Source organism: Vulpes lagopus, chromosome 3 (genome assembly GCF_018345385.1).
Source record: "Vulpes lagopus strain Blue_001 chromosome 3, ASM1834538v1, whole genome shotgun sequence".
NCBI lineage: Eukaryota > Metazoa > Chordata > Mammalia > Carnivora > Canidae > Vulpes > Vulpes lagopus.
In genome coordinates, this window is record NC_054826.1 from 63477640 (window position 1) to 63492630 (window position 14991).

The following is a 14991-nucleotide window of genomic DNA, read 5'->3' on the forward strand; positions in this document are numbered from 1 at the left end:
TCAGGCTATTAAAAAAAAATCACAGAAAAATGGTAGAAAACACTCAACAGAGAATGTAGCACGGTACTCAATAAATGTTAGATAGAAAGTGTGATTTCACCTACCCTTGCTGTATGAAAAAGAAATAGGTTTGAAAAGATTAATATTTCTGAAAAGCTCATATTGCATTTGATAATGAAATGGGAGACAATTATTTTAGTCTAAAAACTAGAATTCAAGAAATGTCTATCTTTTTACCTCTTGTCAGAATCTGAAAGAACACATTATCCAATCTTAGTGCTTGCCTGTGGAGTTTTGGAGTCTCCATGACAAAGGATGAGTTTTCATTGGGTATCAACAACACATTGGTAATTGAAGGTAATACAGCACAGAGCTAGTAACAAAATACTGGCATTTTTATTACACTGAATGTTATAAAGTGATTGGGCTAACATGGGATTTTGTTAACAGCAATTTTGACTTATTGTACATTGTATTACAAGTTGGCTTCTATATACATCCATTTCAGAGACTGTGTTCTCACTAATCTTAGCCTTTCCTCTTGACTTTTTTGAATAGGACTTAATTGCTTTTCTTGAGGAAAGAAGGATTTCTGCATAGTGTAAAGTTTAGTAATAATTATTTAAAAAAAAAATGAGTACTCATTTCCTTCTAGTCTTTTGGAGGGTTAGTTTCAATCTCTCCAAATATCTTTGCATTGCCAATTTCTTCATTTCTTGAGTAAATATTTCACCTCCTTTGGGTCTTTGGACAATTTCCCCCAACTTACTCCTGTACATTCAAATTCTTTTTGTTCGGATTTCCCAATTTCAATGCATAATTTAATAGATGAGAAATGAGACTTAACTGATATTTCAGAGTTTGAATTTTCTACACTCTCCTAGAAACTCTCCTCCCAACTTTTTGGTTACATATCCTCTTTCCCTTCCTTTTTTAAAAAAAGATTTAATTTATTTTAGAGACAGAGAGATAGTGGGGGGGGGGGGGGCAGGAGGAGAGGGAAAGAGAGCATCTCCAGCAGACTCCAGGCTAAGCCGGAACCGATGCAGAGCTCAATCTCATGACCTTGAGATCATGACCTGAACTGAAGTCAAGATCAGGGGCTTAACTGAGCCACCCAATCACTTCTTTCCCTTTCTTCTCTTATTTTAATTTGCTTATCGTCTTTCTCATTGGTTAAATTCCCTAAAGACAATTTTTCTCTAGAATTCAGTTACTGATATTCTGATCTGTTTTCTCTTTACATTTTTGGGAGGGTAGTTTCCTTTACTACTTTGATTTGCTATCATCATCATATATTCTGTGTCACTTTCAGAGTTCCTTTGACACTTTCTCTTTGCCTCTGATGGTTTCAAATTCTACCAACTATAAGGCCTATAATATCTGGAACTCTGTTTCCATTCCTACCAACACAACCCTAGGTCAGTCCTATACTACCTCTTGCCTAGATTATATAGTCACTTAACCAGTCTTTAGTACCAGTCACTCTCAGCTTGAATGTATCCTTGCACATGACCATTAGATTCAGCTTCCTAAATATCAACTTCGATGCCTTTGCCCAAAAAGCTACCTACTACTGCTTCCTGATAAAAGTCCTAGTTCTATAGCCTAACTTTCAAAGGTCCTCCATAAAGTGTCCCTACTTTTCCTGTCTAGCCTGATCCTTTACTACTCCCTTATACATGTACCAGATGCCACTCAAACTAGAATACTTGCTATTCTCTGAACATGCCCCAGGCTTTTTTGCCTTCATGCTACCTTGCACATGTAGGCACTAAATGAATTAGAATATCCTTCAACCACCCTTGTCAAAATCCTACCAATCCCTCCAGGGTTAGTTCAGCCATCTTCTGCTTAATGGAAGCCTTCTTGAATTGTTCATGGTCTCTCCTTTCCCTATCTCCAGAAGTGGCTTTCGGCATTGCAGAAGAGTTTTGCGCAATTTGTAAAGATTTTTCTTACGGCAATTATGTGCATACTGGAAACACCGTTATTTGTATAGACAGTTTATCTCTCCTACTAGATTATAAATTCTTAGTGCAAAAATTCTTTCTCACTTTGTATCCTCAAAGCATCTAACATATTGCTCTGCACAGGATAATAAATCCTTGTTGATTTATCAAATGATAAAGACAAAGCACTTGCCTACATTAAGCAAAGAAGAAATACCTCTGCAGTAAGATTTATATTGACTTGATTTCTTGTGTTCATACTTTGTTTTGGGGATCAGAGTTCATTGACAGGCTTTGTATATGCCTCTATTATGCTATTTCTTGCATCACATTATAATTTATTTACATGGTCTATTTTCTTTCCTAGTTTATGAGCTTTTTGAGAACTGGGTTTTATATCTTATCCTAGGACCCTGCCTTGCACGTAGTATGATTAATAAATGTGCACTGGAATCAGTTAAACTGATCAAAAGAATGTTATTTAAAAAGGGAAAAGATCTTTGTATGTATGAATATTGAGATTTTCAAGAATGAGATCTAAAATTTGGCTAAATATTTCATAAACTGCTGGTCTGCTCTGTTCTGTGAGAGTATTTATACAATTCATATCTTGGGCATATCTGCAGTTGTCCTGCTCTGGAAAGTTACCATAAAGGATGTTGGCATTTGCCTCACTTCCAAGTAATACACAAATAATCAGGGTGATAGTTTTCCTAAAAGAATATCCTATTCTGAATTTTATTTTACTTAAAAATATTTTATTTATTTATTCATGAGAGACACAGAGACAGAGAGGCAGAGACATAGGCAGAGGTTTGCCACAGGGAGCTGATGTGGCACTTGATCCCAGAACCCTGGGATCACGACCTGAGCCAAAGGCAGATGCTCAACTACTGAGCCACCCACGTGCCCCTTATTCTGAATTTTAAAACTATAATTATATTTCAAAGATATATAGAGTCCAGACATCACTGGAAGATACTGGGTATCAGAGTACAATATAAAGATAAGTGTCAAAAGATTTATGATAGAAGTGGGCAAGAACAGCAAAAAAAAAACAAACGAACAAGTTAATTAAACAAAAAGCATTAAAACACCCTACATACAGATTAAGTAACAGGGGTAAATAGTAAACATGATTCAGTCTGAGGACTTGGTAAGTTACCAACTAAGCACTTTTATGACAAGCTACTATTTTACTTTGCTGACATGCAAGATAATTAGAAAATTTACAGCATGTGGGATAAAAACAGAAGTCTAAATGAGCTTATAACCAGCAATAAGTTACTATGGTACACTTCACAAATTTAAAATGAAGCCTTTCTATTTTCTCTAGTAAATAAATCCTAATATATACTTGTAGGACTTCTCTTGGTTGTGATGATCTGGGCAGAGTTTTGATTATCTGTTGTAGGAATAAAAGAGGGTGGTAATATCTATCTTCCATCTGTTTCAAGAACTTTAGCAACCAATGAACATATTAGATACCACTTATTTCCACGGTTATATGGCACCCTGCTAAACTCATCTGATTAACCAAAAATAAGAATAATTAAGATGAAAGCAAAAACTAAAGTCCAAGTGTAGCAGGCTACAATTGAAATGAAAAGGAAAGAGAACAAAAGAAGGCTTTATAGTGGAAGCGAATTTTTTTTTTTTTTTAAGTAAACCCTGCCCCAACATGGGGCTTGAACTCACAGCCCCAAGATCAAGAGTTGTATGCTCTACTGATTGAGCCAGTCAAGTGCCCCAGAATTTGATATAAATCTAGAAAGATAGGTAAAAATCTAGGTGAAGACATAATAAAGAAGGACACAAATGTATAGAAAATGAAAGATGTATTCTGAGAATAGCAAGTGGTCCAATTTGGCTGGATCATAAGGGATGAGTAGAAGAGCAGAAAGCACTAAGATTTGAAAGGTAGTGTTAGTCTTTAATAAGTTAGGACAATGGATTTATTAATTCATTTAATTATGTGGTAGGCAGATTGAAGAGGTGAGAGATAATAAGGTTTTTGAGCAGGTAAGTGGCATAGTTAGGACCACATTTTAGAAAGATTAGCTTACATAGCAGTATTATGTGGACTGGATAGAAAAGGGAAGACAAATGATTCTTAGATGGCAAATCAGAAAACAGATGACTAATACAAAATATTTTAACTCAAAGAATAAAGCATAGAAATGAAAAGTTCTGGGGCTCCTGGGTGACTCAGTTGGTTAAGCATCTGACTCTTAGTTTCGACTCAGGTCATGATCTCAGGGTTGTGACATGAAGCCCCACATTGGGATCCACGCTCAGTGGACAGTAGGCTTGAGATTCTTTTTCCATACCCCTTGGCTCATCCCCCTGTTCACAATCTCTGTCTTTAAAATAAATAAACAAAATCTTTAAAAATCTTTTAAAAAGAAATGACAAGTTCTAAGATACACAAAATATAATGAATTTTAGGTAAACAATCAGCTTGCTTTCCATGTTCATAAAATAATAGTATAAAAACAGTCCTAGAGCTGGAATCAAGAAACTTGATTTCCAATTGTTGCTTTGTCTCTTACTTTACCTCTCATGTGACTTTGGGCAAGACACAAACTGTCTTTCTCAGATTCCTCATCTTGAAAATGAGAAGCTTCTAATACTTCCTAAAGTTCTTCTAATTCTAAAATTCAATGACCATAAAAATGACTTTTTGGAAGGTGCCTAACAACCACAGACAGCCTCCTATCAGGGAGGGTTTCAGAAGGAAAAAGTCCAGCGACTCTAACTGGCATAAATCAGTGAATAGATTTAAGTATCTGTCATTTTCTACTGCTTGTATCTTTTTGTAAATGGTAAAGTAACTTTTTAGAAGACAGTAAAAGATTCATTCCTTCTTTAAAAGCCAAAATTCAAGAAACCTTTCGCCTTATTCATGGATACTTACACCCCTGCCAAGAAAAACAAATTGTAAAATATGGAGGTTGGAAAATGTGAATCATCACTGGTATTAAAACCCACATTTAATAATTATATTGCAGTTTCAAACTACTGCTGAATCCCATTAGATTTTTAAACATAAATTAAATAAGAATTTATGATTTTATAAATGGCATTTAAATGTATTCAGAAGTAGAAACAAGAACCATCTGATAGAGAAGTGATTGTGGTTAAAACGAAAAGAAGGAGAAAATAAAGACATAAGGAGGCCAGAAGGTGAAGGAGAGGAAGGAAATAGAAAGTAATGATTCTATGGCTAAAGTTAGGCAAATGCTTATAAATTTATCTTTTATGTTCTGCATTTTCTTACTTGATGGGATTCTGAATTAATAGTACAATAAAAGATGAGGCACCTGTCATTTATGAAGAAGAAATTATTTCAGCAGAACTTTGTGCCAAGTTCTTGAGGATTTTCAGAACATATGGAAATATGCACCACATGACTGAAAATAACAATTTGGCCTTTATTCCACATCCAATTTGGATTTTATTTAACTGTCTCCTAAAATTTTTATTCCATCTTAATTGTATCATATTCATTAATCTGAAAACTAGAATTGCAAGTGGAGTCTTGTAACATTGTTCCTCTTCCTAAAACAGGTTTATGTTTTGTTTTTGACATAACCACTTGTATAAAAGATCACCAGTATCATAGGCAGTAATCTTGAATTGTTAAAATCTTTAACTCTCATAATTCAGTTGTAGGGAATAGTTATGCAAATACTGTTTCATCAACTCAACAAGCACATGTTAAAGATACAGTAATGTTCCTGGAGCACTACTGGAGCCAGGCTGAATCCTAAGACCTAAAATTTGACTTTCCAGGCTCTAACTTTTCTCTTCTCAATCCTTTTATTTTCACCTGACCTTCAGACTTTCAGGCCTTTTTTGTTTTTCTTAAAGGTATGTAAATGTATGTATGTATGTATGTATGTATGTATGTATGTATGTATTTATGGGAAACACAGAGAGAAAGGCAGAGACACAGGCAGAGAGAGAAACAGGCTTCCCGCAGGGAGCCCGATGGGGGACTTGATCCCCAGACTTCAGGATCATGACCTGAGCCAAAGGCAGACACTCAACCACTGAGCCACCCAGGTGTCCCAGACTCCCAGGCCTTTAAAACCATATTTTAAATAATTTAGGGCGCTACAAGGTCTATATACCTTTTCTGCTCATGCTACTAAGCAATTTTCTTAGGGTCCTCGAGAACAGAATAGGGAAGGAAAAGAGTCAATCTCTCTCTCTCTCTCTTTTTAAAAAAGATTTTGTTTATTTATTTGAGAGAATGAGAGAGAGAGAGCACGAGTGCATGAGAGTGCATGAGAGGAAGGGCAGAGGAGAGGGCAAGAGAGAATCTCAAGCAGACTCTGTGCTGAGTGTGGAGTCCAAAACAGGGCTCTATCCCATGACCCCAGGATCATGACCTGAGCCGAAACCAAGAGTTGGTCACTTAACTGATGGAGTCATCTAGGTGCCCCATAAAATGTCAATCTTGAAGGACCAACAGAAAATATTGAATAGAGGAAGTCATATCTAAGCTATTATAGCTACCAGCTTTGGCCAAGATTCTCACATTCCAAGACACAGCAGAGCTGATGATCTTTAAGGGATAACACTCGTCTCTCTGTAGAGCTAATGGGGACAGAAGATTCAGCATGTGTGCGTGTGTGTGTGTGTGTGTATGTGTGTGTATGTATGCAAATGTTTTACTTTGTCAGAACCCCAAGGAGGTGAAGGAAAGTACCCCAGTAATGACATATTTAATTCCCCAGGAGAGGGATTTAAATTTGTATTTCGTTTAATTAAGGAAAATAAGATTAAAGTGACGTGAGCTCTGTGTGTGGGTCATGTGAGATTAAGGAGCAAGAACACAGCAAAAACACATACAAAAAGGCTATTCGCAAGAAAAAAAATGTACATTTGACCAAATATATGATAGGATAGTGTACAAAAGTTGAGAAATATATACTAACATGGTGAAAAAATTCAGAGTAAAAGAAGAAATGGAATAGGATTAGTCAGGAAAAGTTTGTTAAAGAAACAGGATTTCTGTGTTGGACCTTGAAAGAGCATCTTGGGAAGAAAAACACCAAAAGCATAAAAGCAAAAACTATTATAGGATGCTAAGGAAATCACAGGATTGGGGCACATGCGCATCAAAAAGAATAGATGAGATACCATTCGTTTTCAGGTTTTGAAAATTAAAGGTAGAATGTAATATATTTTCTTTTTTTTAAATCACTTTCCTCCAAATCTTGATGGACTCATTTAATTTAAACAGTCTTTTCTGGGAGATTTCAGAGATTCTAACTTTTGATTCTAAGCAAAGAACTATTAGAAGCCAAAGATACAGACAGCAGAGAAATGCATGGGGAAGTTGATATGTGAAACAGGTTGTTTTTCTAGACATACTTGTTAGGAAATTACTGTACAACAGTATTAACTAAAATAGTAGCTTTACAAGATTTCTTGACAGTAACCACAGTAAAATATTCACTTTACTTTGCAACTTGCCATACACAAACATTTGTATACATGCATTTATATAAATGTATATCCTTGTATCTTTTATACTTATTTCACTCAGAACTGTTAATTTTGTCTCCTAAAGTGAAAGTAAGTATGTCATTTACAAAGTAACATGGGCCTTTGAAACTCAGACTTGAGAAAGTTCCTTGAGGGGATTTTTTAAAAGATTATTTATTTATTTATTCATGAGAGACAGAGAGAGAGAGAGAGAGGCAGAGACACAGGCAGAGGGAGAAGCAGGCTTCATGCAGGGAGCCCAAAGCCAGACTTGATCCTGAGTCTCCGGGATCACACCCTGGGCTGAAGGCAGTGTTAAGCCGCTGAGCCAACGGGCTGCCCCTTGAGGGGATTTTATAGTGACTAGAACACAGTAAGTACTCAATATATTAAGCTATCCTTTCACTTAATAAGCACCCACTATATGCCAGGGATTGCTAAGAATTAGTAATATAGTAATATTAAGGGAGATGTTTAAAACTGTATTTTAAAGTTGGTTGGTGGTGTGGATGAAGAGGGAATCTCAAAGAGAATGATGGTTGAAGCTTAAAGAATGATTAAGAGTTAACTGGGTGAATAATACTGAATAGTGGGGAAAAAATAGGTCAAGGCAGAGGGAAGAGCATTTGCAAAGAGCTTTAGAGGACAGGAGAAAGAGTTCAATGGTTTTAAAAACTGAAAATAGGCCAATGTGGCAGGAGAATAGTAGAGAGACAGTGTTATGGATTCTGAACTTTGTTCTAAGTGAAAAAACAAAATAAAGCAAATACCCATAACACAATATAACCAAAGAAAAAATGGTATTTGTTGAATGTAAAACTAAATCCAGAAACGAAATTTAATTTTGCCCTTGACCTGGTTTGCAAGGACAGTTTTAAAGTTATAGAGCATAAAATATAATGCAAGTGTACTTGACACAAAGAACACTGATTTAATTTCTTGCCAAAGCAGGCATTTATTGAAAGCACATGTACTACACTAAAAAGGATCCTAAAATTTTATGTGCCACATTTGATAAGGGATCTAATTTATATTCTGGCATTTAGCTGGAAGCCTGGATTAGTGATGCAGTAACATAATAAGGACCTAATTTTCTCTGTTCTTTTATAGATATGTCATATTCACTTGGTCACTGGCAATTCCAATTAGCACAAACTGATGCACTAATTTTAAACAAAGGTTAAAGGTCACTGACAAGGAGAATAAGACCATCTCTAAAGAAAATGAGACAAATTGTTAATCAGTGGAAATGGATTTGCACCTATTCCAATATACTCTAGTCCTTGAATCCATTCCCAAATCAGAACTTTTTTTATTGCTTTCCTACCTGTTGTACTTACCCTAGTTGTGTACAAAGTACCTGATAGACATATTTTTAAGAAGCCTAGACTCCTTTAAAATGCCATATAGCCCTTATTTATTCAAAAAGCATTTATTAGGTATGTACTATGTGTCAGGCAATAGGCCATAAAGAAGACATGAATTGTATCTTTATACTTCTCCTGTGATGATATTCTCCACAATTAATGCTGGTGTTTCACTATCTTACTTTCCTCCTAGACTATCTATTTTGTTCACTGTTTTAGCAGGAGAAGTAAGTGCTTGGCACATAGCAGGCATTTAAATATTTTCTGTATTAATAAATGTTTTTTTAGGGACCTTTAATGGTAAGAAATTTGTGCAAGTGCTCAAGAACATCAGATATAAATGACTAATCACAAAAAAAAAACCCCTCATAGCTAAATGTCACTTGAACCTAACTGTAGACCATAGTATCAGAGGGCAAACTTTAGGGATCCATTATAAAAAATTATTAGGTAAAGTTGGAAGGCAAGGCAATGGAGAAAGGGTAAAACTGTGTCACAAATACAAGACCTCTTAGAACATGTTTTGAACCCTTCAAAGAGTACAAAATTCATTCTGATAATGTATACAAAACTCATTATATATCTAGATTTTCAGTTTTGTACCCTAAGAAACATATTTCTATATGTCAAGATCTCTCATATAGAATAGGAATCTAAAGTGGCAATTAGTTTAATTGAACTGAAAATGGAGTACTTTCAATATTCCACCCACTTTCTTAGATGATTCTTATAGGGCCTCAAGTGAAAGCCTAAGTCAACTAAAATATATTCCTAAGTGAGGTATTTCCTTTTGTGGTATCAAAAAACAAAAATTAAGTTGACAGTTTTTAATGGACTTCAGATTTTATAACTGTTAAATGAAGGGATAGATTCAGATGGTCTCTTAAAGTTAGGACCCTTCTAGTTTTTTTTTTTTTTTTTAAGATTTTATTTATTTATTCACGAGAGACACACAGAGAGAAGCAGAGACACAGGCAGAGGGAGAAGCAGGCTCCTTGTGGGAAGCCTGATGTGGGACTTGATCCTGGAATCCCAGGATCCCGGGATCACGCCCTGAGCCGAAGGCAAAGGCTCAACTGCTGAGCCATCCAGGCATCCCTGACCCTTCTAGTTTTAAGTCTTGTTTTATGACCACGGACAAAGCTTATTTTCTGAGTGTGACCTGGGGTTACTGTAGTATGATTACATTAAATGAAAATATTTGTGGAATTACCATTTGTAGCAGAGGTATTTTTTTTGTGAATTATGATCAAGGAAAGAATTATTGTTTAAATGATGCCTAAAGGATGATGATGGCTTCCCCCCCCCTCCCCCGCCCCGGCCCCAAATGTGTCCACTTGGTTAGGCTGAACTATCTTCCCCAGCTACTCAATTAAGCACTAATCTAGCTGCTGTTGTGATGGAATTTTGCAAATGTAATTATATACCCTAATCAGTTGACTTTAAGTTAATCAAAGGGAGATTATCCCACATGGGCTTGGTGAAACCTATAAAAGAGTTTAGGCTTTCCCTGAGCTGAGAGACTAACCAGCTTATGTCCACAGGGTTTCAACCTATTTATGATCTTCCTTTCTTGACAAGATTTTGGGTTTGCTTTGTTAGCCTCCAGAACTGTATAAGCCAATTCCTTGTAACAAATTCCTATGTCTATATCTACTGGTTCTGCTTCTCTAACTCTGACTCATATAATGATGCTATATAAATTATAAACAGGAAATGCTTTTAAATATTTTAACAATTCCCATCAATTTCAATAAAATGAGTGAAGCTGAGGGACACCTGGGTGGCTCAGCAGTTTAGCCTCTGCCTTCGGCCCAGGGTGTGATCCTGGAGACCCAGGATCAAGTCCCACATTGGGCAACCTGCAGGGAGCCTGCTTCTCCCTCTGCCTGTGTCTCTCATGAATAAATAAATAAAATCTTAAAAAAAGATGAGTGGAGCTGAAAAGCAGACACATGTATATTGGGCAGATGAAGTCTATATTCAGAGGAAACTTTGAGGTGTTCAAAGGTTATCTTTGATGCCCTATCCCCAGATTTGCACTGTTCATCTTCTTCCTTTACCTCAAACTAATAGTCTTCTCATTGTCTATTATCTTCTGTCCAAAACTGAGATGAGGAAAGAATCTTAAACTTATTCACACGGTGGTAATACTTGCCAACATTTAGAATGCTAAAATTTCCAGAAGGTACTTCAACTTTAATAAGAGTGAAAGGTTTAACACAAAGGAGTAACTGGCAAGTGGTGGAAAAAGCAGATTTAAATTCATAAACTCTCAGATGACTGTGCATTCTGCGTACTTGTAAACTGGCCATATTCAGGTTTCTTGATGATTTCTTTTTTAAAAAATATCATTTTATTAAAATTAAAGTTTGATTGACATGCAATGTTACAACACAGTGATTCAGAAAGTCTATACTTGATGCTGTGCTCTCCACAAGCGTACCTACCATCTGTCACCACACGATGCTATCACAATATCATTGGCTACTGCTCCAGAAGAGACAAGACAGGTTTTTTTCCATTGTCTTATTTTGGTTTGGGGAAGGGGCCTTTATATGTCATTGGGTAATTATAATTTATTTTATGATTTAACTTTTTTTTTTTTTTTTTTTAGGGATGGGGGAGTGCAGAGAGAGAGAGAGAGAGGAGAGAGAGGAGAGAGAGGAGAGAAAGAATCTTAAACAGCCTCTATGTCCAGCATGAAGTCCAACACGGGGCTCAATCTCACAACCCTGAGATTGTGACTGGAGCCAAAATCAAGAGTCAGATACTTAACTGACTGAGCCACCCAGGCACCCCATCATTTAACTTTTAAAGTACTTATGCTACATATTCTAAACTAGATCATCATGAACTCTTTGAAGATAGGCTCATAACTCACACATTAAGAAAAAAAAAATTACAGGGCACCTGGCTGACTCAGTCAGTGGAGCATGGGACTCCTGATCTCGTGGTCATGAGTTCGAGCCCCATAATTTAAAAAAAATTCCACCACTTCTTTTCCTTGCAAGAGTTTAGCAATAAAACAGGTACTCAATAAATATTTGTTGATTGAATAATTTCTAGAACAGTATATAGAATGAGGATAATTGTAGTTTGGCTTTTATATAAAGGATTTTTTTCCTGCTCTGTGTGAAATGCCAGTAGCCATGTCTTTCATAATATCGTAATAAGGAAAGGTGTAGATACATAAGCCACAAAATTAAGTAAATATTAAGACACATAAAAGACTAATTGAATTTCAAAAAAGGACAGACTACTTGTTTGTTATATGTAACTTTTTACTTTTGCTTTACATGTTACACATTACTTTCACTTTATAGCAATATTTAAAAGTAGTCACTGATAATTCTAGAGGATTTGGTCACGTTATGTTAATTTACCTTACAGCAACATTCAGAAGTGCCTGCTAACCATTCTAGAGAATTGATCTGTTGCTACACTAAAACACTGTTGCAAATATGATTATGTCCTTAGACTGTACATAGAGTATTGACTCATCATCTAGCAGGCACCTGATATACTATAGGACTCAGATGTGGTTAGATTCTGTAAACAAGTAAACAAATATGTACATGAGACCCATATGAAATGTACAGTTCAAAATTAATAAAGGTTAGAAGCTATAAAACAAGACTAACAAACCTAACTATATACAGATTAAAAACCTCTATATACCAGAAAGCACCAAAAACAAGGACAAAATACAAGCTGGAAGAAATATTTACAAGTTAGGTAAGAATTTTTTTCTAGTGAACAAAAAAAAGGAAACACACAAAAAAGTTAGGAAAAAATTGAACCATCCAAAAGAAAGATGGACAAAGAAGGAGCAAACAGAAGATGAAAAGACAAATGGCTTGGAAACATGAAAATATGTGAAACTTCAACAATAACTCTAGAAATGCAAATTAAAACAACGAGATGTCATTTAAAATTGATCACTTCAGCAAAGCTTAACAGCACACATTTAAATTAGGGATATGATTTGGTAGAAACTCTTGGGAATTAGACAAAATTTATTAAAATTTAAAATATTCATTTCATAAGAATCAGAAATTACAGTTCTAAAATTTGAGCCTACAGAAAAATTTACATAAAGGTACACAGACATATATTAACATAGCACTAAATTATTTACAGTAACAAAAAATAGAAAACATCCCAATAGCCTTCTATATGAGAACAAACTATGGTACAGGCATATAATAATACTATTATAAAAATAAGGAAGATATAGTCTTTATTAACAAGAAAAGTGACTAGGTTTTTTGTTAGAAAAAAATGCAACGCAGAAGTATAGTATGCTCTCAAAAGAAATGTTTTAAATACTTTTTATAATAAAAAATAATCTGGAAGAGCATAGCGAAAACTATAGATTGTCTCACTATGAGATGTGGTGGGATTACAAATGAGTTTCCTTTCTGCAATGTACAATCTTTCTTTTTAGAAAGTCTTTTATCTATTTCTTTTTAATTAAATAAAAAGATTTTTAGATTTTATTTAAATTCTAGTTAACATATAGTGTTATTATTAGTTTCAGGGGTAGAATTTAGTGATTCATCAGTGCTCATTACATCAAGTGCCCTCCTTAATGCCCATCACCCAATTAGCAATTATACTCAACTATTTCTCCAGCAACCCTGTTTATTCCCTATAGTTAAGAGTCTCTTGTGGTTTGCCTTCTTCTCTGTTTTTATCTTATCTTATTTTCCCTTCCCCTATGTTCATCAGTGTAGTTTATAATTTTTAAATAATGACCAAGAAAAAAAAATAAGGTTCAAGTACAAGATTTTAATGACATCTCTGGTCATTTGTTCTACTTTGTTGTAAATTATCTGGATATAAAAGTACCCATATTACATAGTTTTTTTTTTTTTTTAAGAAGATTTATTTATTATTTATTTGAGAGAGAGGGTGAGTGAGAGCGAGCAGGGAGAGGAGCAAGGAGAGAGAGAGAATCCTCAAGCGGACTCTCTGCTGAACGTGGAGCCTAATGCAAGACTCGATACCAGGACCCTGAGATCATGACCTGAACTGAAATTAAGAGTCTGACACTTAACCATCCGAGTCACCCAGGTGCCCCTAACATAGTTTACATAATACTAAATTACATGTTTTTTAAATTATAAAGGGGATGAAAAAGCAAACACAAATATGAAGCAATCAACATAGCAGGAGGCAGCCCAATATATATGCCTATTTAGCTTCTTAAATTTACTAATTTGTGTGTGAAGACCTGTGACTTACCTCTCACAAAATTCAGTCAAGAGTATAAGGTAATGATGGAACAAAGCACTGGAGTCATCCACTATCTATAGTGCTGCTGTTTCTAGTAGTTTCCATATACAATATTTAAAAATTTTAGTTTGTAGTTTTAGTGACAATAGGTGTAGTATAACTGGCAGCTCAACTGAAATTTATTTTCCTTATTTTATACATGTTAAAAATAGTTACACAGTAGCATCATTCACTAACATGTCATAGCACTTGGGACTGTTTCACGTAAATATGTAAGATCCACAGTAATAGGGGTATGCTCCTGTTTTATTTCTTGAGGTCTGACAGTCTATACATACTCTAAAAGAATGCAAGAGTAATGCTGAAGTGGGGACCTGACAGCACCAATCACAGAAATCTCAAGTCTTTTTCTATAGATACACTGCTGTGTAACCTATACTTAAAATCTTATAGAGCAATAATGGTCCTAAAAGGGAACTAATAGCATATCTCCAACTGTGCCTGGCATCCTCCTTCCTCAAATTCTCAAAAGAATCCTATTTTCTTTAAATCTTGATACATAAAAGGAAACAGTAGGAGGAAAGCTCAGATTGGTTAAGGATTGGTCAATAAGACTGAGAAAATGTTTCCACGAATAGTATATATGCCCCTCCTGTCTAATCTTCTGAGTGGTAGTGATATTCCAGTAGAAGATATTTGGATAAATATACAATAGCAGAGTCCCTGCTGGTCGAAGCTAGTAAAGCTGTTCTTTTAGCTCAGTGGCAAAGAATATATACCATATAGTACAAGAAAGGTTGGAGACTTGCTATGTACTCTTGCCAATTGCTTTTTACTTTAAAAGCTTTCTAAATCAATGACAAGCTATCTGCACTGAGAAGGGTATGGAATAGCCTCAAGTTGTATATGCAGTCCTTATGTAGAAAATAAGC

General features: G+C 35.3%; 1 protein-coding gene across 11 annotated transcripts in view; it reads right to left on the reverse strand.

Moving 5' to 3' along the window:
* Window positions 1–14991, reverse strand: part of ADK (adenosine kinase) — a 498050-nt gene that overhangs the window by 108958 nt on the left and 374101 nt on the right. The gene's annotated exons all lie outside the window — the stretch shown is intronic.